We start from the raw sequence: 15,382 nt of genomic DNA, 5'->3' as shown, positions 1-15,382 counted from the left end.
GGTTGGTGGCTCCAACCGGTACTAAAGGCCCCCCTTTAGTACCGGTTGGTGCCACGAACCGGTACTAAAGGGGGTGCGCTGGCGCAGGTGCGGTGCACAAGTTTAGTCCCACCTCGCTAGCCGAGGGGCGACCGCACTGGTTTATAAACCCCCGTGCGGTAGCTCTCTCGAGCTCCTCTCCAAAGCAGGTCTACTGGGCCTACATGTTCTGTGCTGCCCTGTTGGCCTACTGGGCCTTTGCGGGCCTGCATCCTGGCCCAACAACAGGTTGGGTTTCTAGTCGTATGCAGGCCGCTCTGGCCTAGTAGGCGGGCTTTTTTTTTATTTTTTTGCTTTATTTATTTTTGAGTTGTTTTTTATGTATTTAGAGTTTCTTTGTGAATAATTTTGCTTTAGGTACAAAAAATTACAAACTTTCTGTTAGTGCCCGTAGTTTTCAAATTTGAATAGTTTAAATTTTGAATTATTTGAAATTAGTGTGAATCACTAGTTTGTGAATAACTTAACTTTAAAAATCAGTAAAGGCATGAAAGAATTTGTTTGCTCATAAAATTTCTTCGCATTTCAAATGGCAAAACACATAATTAACTACCCTAACTATTACAGAGATTCCCTTCTGGGTGTGAAACACAGAAGAAAGTGATGATAGTGAAGCCGATCACATCCCAGATCTTTGGGTGTGAAACTTTTTCTTCGCGTGTGTCCCTTTGCGCCGTAACCATGGAAAATCTTCATCATTTAACGGGATGCTCGGGTCAATATTCACTGTGAATGGAGCAATTTCATCAAACTTTTCATAATCTTCTGACTTGTCTGTCTTGTCATCCACTCCCACGATGTTTCTCTTCCCAGAAAGAACTATGTGCCATTTTGGCTCATCGTACGATGCATTCGCTTCCTTATCTTTTCTTTTTCTTGGCTTGGTAGACATGTTCTTCACATAGAAAACCTGTGCCACATTATTGGCTAGGACAAATGGTTCGTCTGCATACGCAAGATTGTTGAGATCCACTGTTGTCATTCCGTACTGCGGGTCTTCCATTACCCCGCCTCGTGTCATATTGACCCATTTGCACCGAAACAAAGGGACCTTCAAACCACGTCGATAGTCAAGTTCCCATATGTCCTGTATATAACCATAATATGTTTGCTTTCCCATCTTGGTTTCTGCATCAAAGCAGACACCACTGTTTTGGTTGGTGCTCTTCTTATCTTGGGCGATCGTGTAAAATGTATTACCATTTATCTCGTACCCTTTGAAAGTCATTATATTCGAAGATGGTAACTGGGACAACAAGTACAGGTCATCTTCAATAGAGGTGTCATGCATGGTACGTGTCTGCAACCAGCTGGCGAAACTCCTAGTTTGTTCACATGTAATCCAGTCATCAGACCGCTCCGGGTGTTTGGAGCGTAGCAAATTCTTGTGTTCATCCATATACGGAGCCACCAAGGCAGAATTCTGTAGAACTGTGTAGTGTGCTTCAGTGAGAGAATGTCCGTCCATACATATTATTTGTTCCCCTCCTAGCGTGCCTTTTCCATCCAGTCTGCCCTTATGCCGCGATTCAGGAACACCAATCGGCTTAAGGTCAGGAATAAAGTCAATACAAAACTCAGTGACCTCCTCATTTTGACGGCCCTTGGAGATGCTTCCTTCTGGCCTAGCACGGTTATGAACATATTTCTTTAAGACTCCCATGAACCTCTCAAAGGGGAACATATTGTGTAGAAATACAGGACCCAATACGTTAATCTCTTCGCATAGGTGAACTAGGACATGCGTCATGATGTTGAAGAAGGATGGTGGGAACACCAACTCGAAACTGACAATACATTGCACCAAATCATTCTCTAACCTTGGTATGATTTCTGGATCGATTACCTTCTAAGAGATTGCATTGAGAAATGCACATAGCTTCACAATGGCTAATCGAACGTTTTCCGGTAGAAGCCCCCTCAATGCAACCGGAAGCAGTTGCGTCATAATCACGTGGCAGCCATGAGACTTCAGGTTCTGGAACTTTTTCTCTGCCATGTTTATTATTCCCTTTATATTCGACATGAAGCCAGACGGTACCTTAATACTGAGCAGGCATTCAAAGAAGATTTCCTTCTCTTCTTTGGTAAGAGCGTAGCTTGCATGACCCTGATGTATGCCGTCTTTTCCGTGCATATGTTGCTGGTCCTCTCGTGCCTCAGGTGTATCTTTTGTCTTCCCATACACGCCCAAGAAGCCAAGCAGGGTCACACAAAGATTCTTCGTCACGTGCATCACGTCGATTGCGGAGGGGACCTCTAGGTCTTTCCAATAGGGCAGGTCCCAAAATATAGATTTCTTCTTCCACATGGGTGCGCGTCCGTCAGCGTCATTCGGAACAGGTTATCCACCAGGACCCTTTCCAAAGACCACCTTCAAAACCTTGACCATATCATGTACATCAGCACCAGTACGGTGGCGAGGCTTCGTCCGATGATCCGCCTCACCTTTGAAATGCTTGCCTTTCTTTCTTACGGGATGCCTGCTCGGAAGAAATCGACGATGTCCCAGGTACACATTCTTCTTACAATTAGCCAAATATATACTGTCGGTATCGTCCAAACAGTGCGTGCATGCGCGGTATCCCTTGTTTGTCTGTCCTGAAAGGTTACTGAGAGCAGGCCAATCATTGATGGTCACGAACAGCAACGCCTCTAGGTCAAATTCTTCCCCCATGTGCTCATCCCACGCACGTACGCCTGTTCCATTCCACAGTTGTAAGAGTTCTTCAACTAATGGCCTTAGGTACACATCAATGTCGTTGCCGGGTTGCTTAGGGCCTTGGATGAGCACTGGCATCATAATGAACTTCCTCTTCATGCACAACCAAGGAGGAAGGTTATACAAACATAGAGTAACAGGCCAGGTGCTATGGTTGCTGCTCTGCTCCCCAAAAGGATTAATGCCATCTGCGCTTAGACCAAACCATAAGCTCCTTGCGTCATCTGCAAACTCCTTCCCATACTTTCTTTCGATTTTTCTCCACTGCGACCCGTCAGTGGGTACTCTCAACTTTCCGTCTTTCTTACGGTCTTCTCTATGCCATCGCATCGCCTTGGCATGCTCTTTGTTTTGGAACAAACATTTCAACCGTGGTATTATAGGAGCATACCACATCACCTTGGCAGGAATCTTCTTCCTGGGGCGCTCGCCCTCGACATCACCAGGGTCATCGCGGCTGATCTTATAGCGCAATGCACCACATACCGGGCAAGCGTTCAAATCCTCGTACTCACCGCGGTAGAGGATGCAATCATTAGGGCATGCATGTATCTTCTGCACCTCTAACCCTAGAGGGCAGACAACTTCTTTGCTTCGTACGTACTCTCGGGCGATTCGTTGTCCTTTGGAAGCATATCCTTTATCATTACCAGCAACTTTCCAAATCCCTTGTCAGATACACCATTCTTTGCCTTCCATTGCAGCAATTCCAGTGTGGTGCCCAGCTTTTTCTTGTCACCTACGCAATTCGGGTACAACAATTTTTTGTGATCCTCTAACATGCGTTGCAACTTCTTCTTCTCCAAATCACTTGTGCAGTTTCTCTTTGCATCGGCAATGGCCCGACCTAGATCATCAACGGGCTCATCTGATGCCTCTTCTTCAGCTTCTTCCCGCATTGCCGGCTCAGCTTCTTCCCGCATTACCGGCTCAGCTTCTTCCCCCATTGTTGTATCATCGTATTCAGGGAACCCATGACCAGGATAGTTGTCGTCGTCCTCTTCTTCTTCATTGTCTTCCATCATAACCCCTCTTTCTCCGTGATTGGTCCAAACATTATAGTGGGGCATGAAACCGGACTTAAACAGGTGGACGTGAATGGTTCTTGACATAGAGTAATTGTGACCATTCTTACAGCCAGCACATGGACAAGGCATAAAACCATCCGCCCACTTGTTTGCCTCAGCCGCAAGCAGAAAAGTATGCACGCCCTCAACGAACTGGGGAGAGCATCGGTCATCGTACATCCATTGCCGGCTCATCTTCATTACACAACACCGAATAGACCAAATTAATACAAGTTCATACATAAAGTTCATACAACACTTAAATGCAACAAACAAATAACTCTCTAGCTAAAGCATTTAAATGCAACAACAAATGCGATCAAGATCGCAACTAAGGTAACAATGGATCCAACAGCATAATGATACCAAGCCTCACTATCGATGGCATATTTTCTAATCTTTCTAATCTTCAAGCACATTTTCTCCATCTTGATCTTGTGATCATCGACGACATCGGCAACATGCAACTCCAATTCCATCTTCTCCCCCTCAATTCTTTTCATTTTTTCTTTCAAGTACTCGTTTTCTCTTTCAACTAAATTTAACCTCTCGACAATAGGGTCGGTTGGAATTTCCGGTTCACATACCTCCTAGAAATTTTTTTATGTCAACTTGATGGGCATAATTTGTCATAAACACGAAATGCAACTAGTTTTAAAAGAGAATATATATACCACATCCGAATCATAAGAAGGACGAGGGCCGACGGGGACGGATATCAAAACCATGGCACTATATGTATAACAAACAACGTACGGGTAAGATAATTATACGAGTAACTATATATCCAAATCACACAAACATCAATTTTTATATAAAATTTCATGAACAAGAGGCTCACCACAAGGTGGTGCCGGCGACGGGACGGTGCGGGCAATCGACGGTGGTTACGACGGAGATTTAGAAGGCACTAAGTAAACCACACCTACATATGCAAACTAAGTGTTATTTTGGACCTCAAATTGCATATAAATCAAATACTAGCACATATATATATATATATCCTCCCAAATTACTAAACTCACAAATTAATCACTATATAAAGCATTGCAAGAGCTAATCTAGCAATGAGAGATGAAAGGACAAAGTTGCTAACCTTTGTGATCATTTGAATGGATGGGGGCCTTCAAATCTTGACAAATTTTGGGCAAAATGTGTGATGAGCTCGAGAGGAAGAGGGGAAGAACAGAGAGAGGAGAGGGGAAAGGGGAAGAACAGAGCAAGCTCGGGTGGACGAAGGGTTTATGTAGGACGACCTTTAGTACCGGTTCGTGCCAAGAACCGGTACTAAAGGGGCTGGAGGGGCCCCAGTCTGACAACATCCTGCCACCACTCTCATTAGTACCGGTTCGTGGCACGAACCGGTGCTAAAGGTTTGCCACGAGCCGGTACTAATGAAAGCGGCCCGGCTAGCCGTTGGAACCGGCACTAATGTATACATTAGTGCCGGCTCAAATACAAACCGGCACTAATGTGCTTCACGTTTGACCCTTTTTCTACTAGTGTATCATGCATCAAAACTACTTTTGACCATATAAATTTGACATGCAAGCTCAAGAACAGGGTCACCTAAGCAGCAAAAAATTGCAATGAATAAAGCACTAGAACAAAAACTAATTGGACCAATGGAGGAGTCACATACCAAGGAACAATCTCCCCAAGCAGTTTTGTGAGAGGTGCTTTGAGCAAGGAGATCGAAAATGGCAGCAAGATGAGCTAGAACTCGTGCTTGAGCTAGTTATTCGTGTTTGTGGGAGGAAGATGAAGTGTGTGGGTGCAGGAATAAGTGGAGGAGGGCCACCGTGGGCCCACGAGGCAGGGGCGCGCCCTCCACCCTTGTGGCAAGGTGGCTGGCCCCCCTGCTGTGTTCTTTGTTCCATAAATCTTCAAATATTCTAGAAAAAATCATATTTAATTTTCAGGGCATTTGGAGAACTTTTATTTTCAAGGTATTTTTATATTGCACGGATAATCAGATAACAGACAGAAAAATATTTATTTTTATTTTATTTAATATAAATAACAGAAAGTAAAAGTGTGGTACAGAAGGTTGTGCCTTCTAGTTTCATCCATCTCATGATCATCAAAAGGAATCCACTAACAAGGTTGATCAAGTCTTGTTAACGAACTCATTTCGAATAACATGGAACCGAAGAAATTTTGAATAACACTATGTTACCTCAACGGGGATATGCACATCCCCAATAATAGGAATATCATATTTCTTCTTGATAGTAGGAAGGGGAAATTCAAAACCTCCAATATAATTGATGGAAATTTTCCAATAGAGTTGATACTATGAACTTGAGGTTGTTTCCTCGAAAAATGTACCGTATGCTCATTACCATTAACATGAAAAGTGACATTGCCTTTAGTGCAATCAATAACAGCCCTTGCAGTATTCAAAAAGGGTCTTCCAAGAATAATAGACATACTATCGTCCTCGGGAATATCAAGAATAACAAAGTCCGTTAAAATAGTAACGTTTGCAACTACAACAGGCACATCCTCACAAATACCGACAGGTATAGCAGTTAATTTCTCAGCCATTTGCAAAGATATTTCAGTAGGTGTCAACTTATTCAAATCAAGTCTACGATATAAAGAGAGAGGCATAACACTAACACCGGCTCCAAGATCACATAAAGCAGTTTTAACATAATTTCTTTTAATGGAGCATGGTATAGTGGGTACTCCTGGATCTCCAAGTTTCTTTGGTATTCCACCCTTAAAAGTATAATTAGCAAGCATGGTGGAAATTTCAGCTTCCGATATCTTTCCCTTATTTGTAATAATATCTTTCATATACTTAGCATAAGGATTGGTTTTGAGCATATCAGTTAATCGCATACGTAAAAAGATAGGTCTGATCATTTCAGCAAAGCGCCCAAAATCCTCATCATCCTTTTTCTTGGATGGTTTAGGAGGAAAAGGCATGGGTTTCTGAACCCAAGGCTCTCTTTCTTTACCATGTTTCCTAGCAACAAAGTCTTTCTTATCATAACGTTGATTCTTTGATTGTGGGTTATCAAGATCAACAGCAGGTCCAATTTCTATGTCATTATCATTACTAGGTTGGGCATCATCATGAACATTATTATTAACATTATTATTAGTTTCAGGTTCATTACCAGATTGTGTTTCAGCATCAGAAATAGAAATATCATTTGGATTCTCAGGTGTTTCAACAATAGGATCACTAGAAGCATGCAAAGTCCTATCATTTTTCTTTTTCTTCTTTTTAGAAGAACTAGGTGCATCTATATTATTTCTATGAGAGTCTTGCTCAATTCTCTTAGGATGGCCTTCAGGATACAAAGGTTCCTGAGTCATTCTACCACCTCTAGTCATAACTCTAACAGCATTATCATTATTTTTACTATTCAATTCATTGAGCAGATCATTTTGAGCCTTAAGTACTTGTTTTACTTGAGTCGTAACCATAGAAGCATGTTTACTAATAAGTTTAAGTTCACTTTTAACACTAGCCATATAATCACCCAAATGTCAAAGCATATTTGAATTGTATTTTAATTTTCTACCAAAATAAGCATTAAAATCTTCTTGCTTAGCCATAAATTTATCAAACTCATCTAAGCATGGGCTAGCAATTTTAGTAAATGGGATTACAGCTTTATCATATCTATAGAGAGAATTTACCTTTACTACCTGTGTCGGGTTATCAAGACCATGAGTTTCTTCAATAGGTAAAGGATTTGGATTATATGTTTCTTCAACAGGCGGTAAATTAAGACCATGTATTTCTTCAATAGGATGTAAATTCTTAACATCTTCAGCTTTAATACCTTTTTCTTTCATAGATTTCTTTGCCTCTTGCATATCTTCAGGACTGAGAAATAGAATACCTCTCTTCTTCGGAGTTGGTTTAGGAATAGGCTCAGGAATTGGCTCCGGAGGTGCCCAATTATTTCCATTTTTCAACATATTATTCAATAAAATTTTAGCTTCATCTGGTGTTCTTTCCCTGAAAACAGAACCAGCAGTTTCTTCAATAGGTAAAGGATTTGGATTATATGTTTCTTCAACAGGCGGTAAATTAAGACCATGTATTTCTGCAATAGGATGTAAATTCTTAACATCTTCAGCTTTAATACCTTTTTCTTCCATAGATTTCTTTGCCTCTTGCATATCTTCAGGACTGAGAAATAGAATACCTCTCTTCTTCGGAGTTGGTTTAGGAATAGGCTCAGGAATTGGCTCCGGAGGTGTCCAATTATTTCCATTTGTCAACATATTATTCAATAAAATTTCAGCTTCATCTGGTGTTCCTTCCCTGAAAACAGAACCAACACAACTATCCAGGTAATCTCTGGAGGCATCGATTAGTCCATTATAAAAGATACCAAGTATTTCATTTTTCTTAAGAGGATGATCAGGCAATGCATTAAGTAATTGGAGAAGCCTCCCCCAAGCTTGTGGGAGACTCTCTTCTTCAATTTGCCCAAAATTGTATATATCCCTTAAAGTAGCTTGTTTCTTATGAGCAGGGAAATATTTAGCGGAGAAGTAATAAATCATATCTTGGGGACTACGCACACAACCAGGATCAAGATAATTAAACCATATCTTAGCATCACCCTTTAATGAGAATGGAAATATTTTAAGGATATAAAAGTAGCGAGTTCTCTCATCTTTAGTGAATAGGGTAGCTATTTCATTCAATTTAGTAAGATGTGCCACAACGGTTTCAGATTCACAACCATGAAAAGGATCAGATTCAACCAAAGTAATTATATCAGGATCAATAGAGAATTCATAATCCTTATTAGTAACAAAGATAGGTGAAGTAGCCAAAGCAGGGTCGGGTTTCATTCTATCATTTAGGGATTGCTTACTCCATTTAGCTAATAATTTTTTAAGTTTAGTTCTATTTTTGCAAGCTAGAATGGCTAAAGAAGCATCTTGATCAAATACATAACCCTTAGGAATGGCAAGTGGTTCTTCATCATCACTTCCATCAGTATCATCAGATTCAATATTTTCAATTTCTCTAGCCCTAACAAGTTGTTTATCAAGAAAATCACTAACTGGCATAGTAGTATCAGGCATAGAGGTAGTTTCATCATAAGTATCATGCATAGTAGAAGTGGCATCATCAATAACATGCGACATATCAGAACGAATAGCAGAAGCAGGTGTAGGTGTTGCAAACTTACTCATAACAGAAGGTGAATCAAGTGCAGAGATAGATGGCACTTCCTTACCTCCCCTCGTAGTTGAGGGATAGATCTTGGTTTTTGGATCTCTCAAGTTCTTCATAATGATAAGCAGATATATATCCCAAGTGACTCAAAGAATAGAGCTATGCTCCCCGGCAACGGCGCCAGAAAATAGTCTTGATAACCCACAAGTATAGGGGATCACAATAGTTTTCGAGGGTAGAGTATTCAACCCAAATTTATTGATTCGACACAAGGGGAGCCAAAGAATATTCTCAAGTATTAGCAGCTGAGTTGTCAATTTAACCACACCTAGAAACTTAATATCTGCAGCAAAGTGTTTAGTAGCAAAGTAATATGATAATGGTGATAACGGTAGCAAAACGTAATAGTAGTAAAAGCAATGTTTTTGGTATTTTTTAGTGATGATAGCAATAGCAACAGAAAAGTAAATAAGCGAAGCACAATATATGGAAAGATCGTAGGCAATGGATCGGTGATGCAGAATTATGCCGGATGCAGTTCATCATGTAACAGTCATAACCTAGGGTGACACAGAACTAGCTCCAATTCATTGATATAATGTAGGCATGTATTCTGAACATAGTCATACGTGCTTATGGAAAAGAACTTGCATGACATCTTTTGTCCTAACTTCCCGTGGCAGCGGGGTCCTTATGGAAACTAAGGGATATTAAGGCCTCCTTTTAATAGAGAACTGGAACAAAGCATTAACACATAGTGAATACATGAACTCCTCAAACTATGGTCATCACCGGTAAGTATCCAGATTATTGTCACTTCGGGGTTAACGGATCATAACACATAATAGGTGACTATAGACTTGCAAGATAGGATCAAGAACACTCATATATTGATGAAAACATAATAGGTTCAGATCTGAAATCATGGCACTCGGGACCTAGTGACAAGCATTAAGCATAGCAAACTCATAGCAACATCAATCTCAGAACATAGAGGACACTAGGGATCAAACCCTAACAAAACTAACTCGATTACATGATAGATCCCATCCAACCCATCATCGTCCAGCAAGCCTATGATGGAATTACTCACACACGGCAGTGAGCATCATGAAATTGGTGATGGAGGATGGTTGATGATGACGATGGCGATGGATTCCCCTCTCCGGAGCCCTGAACAGACTCCAGATCAGCCCTCCCGAGAGGTTTTAGGGCTTGGCGGCGGCTCCGTATCGTAAAACGTGATGATTTCTTCTCTTTGATTTTTTCTCATCGAAACTCAATATATGGAGGTGGAGTTGGAGTTGGAGAGGCAACAGGGGGCCCACAAGGTAGGGGGCGCGCCCTAGGGGGGGGGGGGGCAGGCGCGCCCCCACCCTCGTGTCAAGGTGGTGGCCCCCCTGGCCTTCATCTTTGGCAGGTATTTTTCTTATTTTCTGAAAAGTGTCTCCGTGAAGTTTCAGGTCATTCTGAGAACGTTTGCTCCTGCACATAAATAACACCATGGTAGTTCTGCTGAAAACAGCGTCAGTCCGGGTTAGTTCCATTCAAATCATGCAAGTTAGAGTCCAAAACAAGGGCAAAAGTGTTTGGAAAAGTAGATACGTTGGAGATGTATCAATAAGCACCTTGATATTGCCCGTCTTGCATTGTCCCCAAGATTGCAAATAGATCGCTGTGTTCCTGAAAAGAGCGTCCAGCCCCTTGAAAAGGTCCACAATGGAATCATCGCACACCCAAGCCTCACGCAATGCCTCCTCGAACCCATCCAGTTTCGTCCAATAGATCTTGAAGCGGAATCGCTTTTTCATGTAAAAATGATTGCTCGTCGAAATGTGCAATGGCGCGTGATCCGAGATGCTTGTCGACAAAGCTTGCAGAAGATGGTCAGGATAGGTCAACTCCCAGTCAATGGACGCCAAGGCCCTGTCATTTTTCGTGAGCGTGGGGGCATCCTGCTCGTTAGACCAAGTATATAGCCGCCCTTGCATGTATACTTCCTTTAGTTCATGCGCATCCACAAAGTTACGAAACTTGTTCATCATGCCGCGGTTGATGTTATTGTTGTTCTTTTCGCTCGCCCTAAGAATCATGTTGAAGTCTCCGATAAGCAACCAAGGGTCGGGGCAGCTCTCTCTCCTTGCAGCCAACTCCAATAGGAATTGAGTCTTGAGCTCGTCCCCTTGCGGCGCATACACCATTGTCAACCACCAGTTGTTATCATCCTTGGTGCACACGTAACCCATTAGTGAGTTATTGTCAAGATTGATAAGATCTACTGCGAGAATGGTCGAGTCCCAAGCAAGGAGGATTCCTCCTCTCATCTCCACAGCCGGCAAATAGGAAAAGCCATCAAAAGACGGACCTAGGCATTGCATCACCGTAAACTGGTCGATTACATCTAGTTTGGTCTCTTGGAGACACACAAGGTTCACCTTAATCATAGCTATGAAGTCCCTAACAGCCTTCCGTTTTGCGGGGTTATTAAGCCCGCGCACGTTCCAACAGAGTATCTCCGGGTTGTAATTCATGTCGAAAGAAGTATACACCAACACCAGGCAAACGCGGGCTCACCGCACTGAGGCTGTCACGTCCGAACTATGAGCCAGAGCATCAGCCGAAGGTACCGTCTTGCCGAACAGCGCTGCAATGATGCACACGTGCTGTTCCCTCAGTGGTGAGTCAAGCAACTGCTGCAATTCGCTCACGGTTGCCTCATCCGCCACCATGTCGTCTGACACTAAGCCAAGAGTGCGTAGAAGCATGTTTTCTGCCGGCTTTGGCTTGACCTCACTCGAACTAGAGCTGCGCTTGGATGCCCTTGTGGTTCGCTTGGGCGTGAACGGCTCTGCCTCCGGACGGAGAGATGAGGCCTGAACCTCACACATGAGGGGCGACGCAAGCTTCTTCATTATGTTGGCGCAAAATGCCCGCAGCTTCTCGTAAGCCACCCCATCCTGCTGGGCCAAACCACCGCGCGAGCTGTCTGGGTTCTGATCAATCGCTGGGATTACCTGTGCAAGCACCAACTCAGTTCCAACCATGAACTCTCCTCCTTCTGTCTGCATGGACCTCTCAGGGGAAATTGCGACAGCATGCTCCCCATTATTGCAGCCAATCACAGACCGTGCATGGGCATGATTCCCATCAGTCAGGCTTAGCTGCATGGTTCCCAGGTCCCTGGGTCCCTCCCCTGCGTCTCCACCCACCGAGGGAAAAAGCATCTGGGAATCAGTGCCGGACTGCCCCGCCTCCGGAGCACCAACCACCGCCTCCACTCCGGCTGGCCCTGCCGCGCATGACCCAACCATCGCCTCCACTTCGGCTGGCCCTGCCGCGCATGACCCATCGCCATCCACATGTTGGCCTGCTGGAACCCATGGGGGCGATTCCGTAGGTCCCACCGCCTCTGTCTCCTTCTCTGTAGCTAGTCGCCGATCGATCAGATCAGTATCCTTGTCGCTGTTCTCCGTCACCCCAGTCCTGCCCATGTCCCGTTGGATGCCTACCATCATCTTATCCGGGCACGCCACCACCGAATCAAGCCGTTAGCTGCCATGCAGCCTATCCATATCTTCGCGAGAGGCGCCAACCTGGTCGTCCTCGGAACGGACCGGTCCCATCAAGTGGGGTGCCTCGGGATTCCCTGCCCTTTCCGGACTCGAATGTTGTCCAATCTCCACCGTTAGAATCGCACCAGTCTACCCAGCCACCAACCATGTCGGCTCTGCCGCGGGGGCGCCTCGGGGTTCTCCGGCTTATCGTTGTTTGCCACTTGGAAAGTCAGTTGGTCAAAAGCAGATGGTCTTGTCACGATCCTCTCCCGAACTGATCCATGCCGCGCTCCTGGGGCCATCGTTGTCGCCATCTGCATGGAGGGAAGGCGCCAATCCAGAGCAGTCTGGCCCATCTCCCCGGCGTCCCTGGGCTCCGCGCCGGCGACGAGGGCGCCCCAGTGGCGCCCCCCAGGCGCGCCGCGCACATCTCGAACCCCAAACTGCCAAGCCGGCCTAGAGATGGATATGCTGCCACCACCTATGTCCATGTCGTCATCACGCTCCGGGACGCCGCCCTGGCCGCTGTCCGAGGACTCACCCAAGAATAGTGGCTCATCCACACCTTTGTAATCACGAACCTCGTCCAGGTGAATGAGTACCTTGTACTGTAGCAGAGAAGGCTCCATCAATGGAGACTATAGCCCCGGCTCTAGAATCGCCAACCAACGGATATACGGGATGTCTGCTGGCTGCGCAGTCCAGGCCGAGAGCTTGAACGCCGAAAGGTTTGATCTTGAACTGGTCTCTGGCTCCAGCACGTCCACCAGGCAAGGAGATCCCAGCAGGCTCTCCACAATGTTCCGTTCCCAGGCATGGGGAGGGATTCCCTCCAGCACCAGCTTGACCTTGAACTGAAATGTGGCATGCACGGCCTGGGCTTGGCGGTTCCAAGGCCGGAAGAACAGCCGGACTCCACGATGCTCGAACTAAGGCATCTCACTCACTCTGTTCCTGTGATCCCGGCGCGCAAAGACGATGAGGTAATCCTCCGGCCTGTAATGGTGGATGGAAACGAACTCGGACTCAATGCTCGCCTTGACGGAGAGCGCCTCGAGGAAGAACTCCGGCGGGAGGTCGCGGCGAGCGCCAGCGACGTACACCACCATAGCCTGCTGAAGCCGCCGCTCCAGGTCCTCCATGGCATGACCTCGCTGCACCACACACAGATCAGCCAGGTCCATGGCCATGTCCAGTGGCAAAGCCAGCCGCGGAGCCGGGGGCAAGGGTCGCGGGGTGGCAAGGCGGGGCCACGGGTTAGCAGGCACGGCCGCCAGTGCGGGGGGAGGCGGTGGTGGCGACGGCAGGGCACTTCCGTCACAGCGCTGGCCGCCTGCCAGCCTACGGGCGACCATGGCGATGGCGAGCCGCCTGAGCTCCACCTCCGACGATGGGCTGCGAGGCCTCTTGCAGCCCCTGGAACCATGGCCCTCCAGACCACAACAGATGCAGACGATGTTGTTGGTGCAGTCGCGACGGAAGTGCCCCTCCCGGAGACACCTGAAGCAGAGCCCCTCCATGTCCGGCGAAACCTCACGCCGCGGGGGAGAGAGGGACGTCGGGGGAAGGCGCACTCTCGGGTCCCGCGGCGCACGGTCGAGGCGCCACCGCCAGAGCGTCTTCTTGGATGGGGGAACCGGAGCCCAGGCCTGCCCAAGGCGGACTACCCACTGCCGGCTCCTCGCCCACTGGCAGGCCCCCAGCAGCGGGGTCGCCCTCCGTCCTGCGCGCACCCGACGAGACCTCTAGACTGCCCGCCGCACCGGACGACTCCGAGCAGGACGAGATCCCTAGCCCGGAAACCACCGGCCGGTCACCAGCATGACGGGAGGGGCCAGCCACCGAGTTCAGGCTCGAGGTCATGGGGCCAGCGCAAGGGGGAGCAAGAGGGAAGGGGAGGAAAGGAAGGGAGAGGTTGGACGACGTCGCCGGAGCGGCCGACGCCGGGAGAGGGTGGACACCGGCAACGGAGTGACGCACGGCGGGCAGGGCGGAGGGGTTGCGGACTCGCTCTCGCTCTCGCTCTTCCTCTTTGGTTTATATTGGAGGTCCTTTTTGCAATCTTTTATTTTCATATCGATAAACCAAAAAACCCAAAAATATTTTATCGTTTGTTTAGTTTTAATTAGCTATCTCTATCAGATCTCACCTTTGCAAGTGACCGTGAAGGGATTGACAACCCCTTTATCGTGTTGGGTACAAGTGTTTGTTTGTTTGTTTGTTTGTTTGTGTAGGTATTGGTGATTTGCACGTTTGTATCCTACTAGATTGATACCTTGGTTCTTAGCTGAGGGAAATACTTATCTCTACTTTGCTGCATCACCCTTTCCTCTTCAAGGGAAAAACCAACACAAGCTCAAGAAGTAGCAGAGATGGATCGGAAACTCAAGCTTTTCGATAAGGAGTTGGACCTTGTCAACAAACGGCTTGACGAGGCACAGGGTAAAACCCTTTAATAAGATGTGTAATTTCTTGATGTCGGGTGTTGACTATCTGGACTGTATGCTGATCTTTTATTGTGATGATCTTGCAGCCGCCGCCGCCAAAGTCAAGGGCTTGAGGGAGGCCCTGAAGAAAGTTGAGGCAGAGGCAGCCACAAAGAAAGCGACAGCTGACACGATGGTGGCCAAGCTCGAGAAGGCCAAGCTCGCTGGTGAGCAGCACGAGGCTCGAGTGACCGAAGTGCAAGTGGAGCTCCAAGATGCCGCCAAGAAGTTGGAGATCCTTGAGAATGAGTAGGAGGAGCGATCCTCCCACCTGTCCAAGGGTGGATAAAGAGCTCCAAGAGGCGAGGACCGAAGCATGAGGTGTCCGGGAAGAGCTCCGCCAAGTTGGG

At 46.3% G+C, this 15,382-nt stretch overlaps 1 pseudogene; it reads right to left on the bottom strand.

The window, feature by feature from the left end:
* Positions 1-12,677: 12,677 nt before the first annotated feature.
* On the bottom strand, positions 12,678-14,066 carry LOC147975108 (uncharacterized; annotated as a pseudogene).
* Positions 14,067-15,382: the final 1,316 nt, after the last annotated feature.

Source organism: Triticum urartu, chromosome 4A, assembly GCF_056163025.1.
Source record: "Triticum urartu cultivar PI428250 chromosome 4A, HENAU_Tu73, whole genome shotgun sequence".
In the NCBI taxonomy this organism is placed as follows: domain Eukaryota; kingdom Viridiplantae; phylum Streptophyta; class Magnoliopsida; order Poales; family Poaceae; genus Triticum; species Triticum urartu.
Note: the sequence above shows the minus strand (reverse complement) of the source record. Positions and strands in the feature narration are given on the sequence as shown.